Below are 1,055 nucleotides of genomic sequence, written 5' to 3' on the forward strand. Positions count from 1 at the left end.
ACTTTAAATGATGAATGCATTTATGATCGATCTTGCTATTTGAAAAGAAAAGCATTAGCAACTTTATTTGTAAAAGAGTTTATCGACCGTATTTTATTCTTTTATTTTCACGTGACGACCTAAAGTAATGACTGGTACATTCTTCCTTTTTAAAACAACAAATTAGTTTTAGAGATTATGAACGGTAAGAAAGAATTGACTCTGAATAGAGTTGTGAACTGGCCATTCAGGACTCTATAGTGAGGATTTTCCTTCTAAACCTAGTTATGGTGAAAAGAGAAAGAAATGAAAAGAAAAAGAAGAAAAAAAAAATTTACCATGGTTTTTGTTATTTAAATTATTACTATTAAACCAATCATTAATTTAGGGACGCCACAGCAAGAGAGAGAAGGAATGAAGAAGAAGAATAACACAAGTTTTTGGCCAATGATGTAACACCCTGGAAATTTCTACCCGGAATTTTTGGAAACGATGTATTTTGAATGATTATATATATAAGTATTATTCAGTGTATATGCCTATATGTTCTTGGTAGAAGTAGGAATAGTGGGGGCAAGATATGCGGGTTAGGCTAATTAAGGAAGAGAAATTCATAACTGGGAGGTTATGAGTTAATTCTTAAGTAATTAGTCTAAAAATCATCGTTTTGCGTGCGACTTAGAATTTAACGAAACCAACCTCTGAACCACGCTCGGGATTTTATTCTGAGCGTTTTGATATATATATTGCTTGCTTTCGAAAACTGGCCCCGACGGACGCAGAGAAACGCGAGGAACTGGAACCAGAGAAATGACACGCAAACCGAGGCAGGATTTTAGCGTTTCAAAGGTCAGATTTTCTCACTTTTGTGACTGAGTATAGGTCACAGTCAAAAGAGAAAGTGGACCCTTTTTGCTCCAATCAAATAGGGACATGTGGCAGAGCTTGAATAAAATAATAGAAAAAGAGAAAACCCTTTTATTTAAAACCAAAAAGCTTTTCTCTCTCTTCACTCAGCCCCCACACTTTTTCAGACAGCATCTCTATGGATTTTAAATATGGGAGAGCATCTCTAT

The sequence above is a fragment of the Glycine max genome, chromosome 11 (genome assembly GCF_000004515.6).
Source record: "Glycine max cultivar Williams 82 chromosome 11, Glycine_max_v4.0, whole genome shotgun sequence".
Lineage (NCBI taxonomy): Eukaryota > Viridiplantae > Streptophyta > Magnoliopsida > Fabales > Fabaceae > Glycine > Glycine max.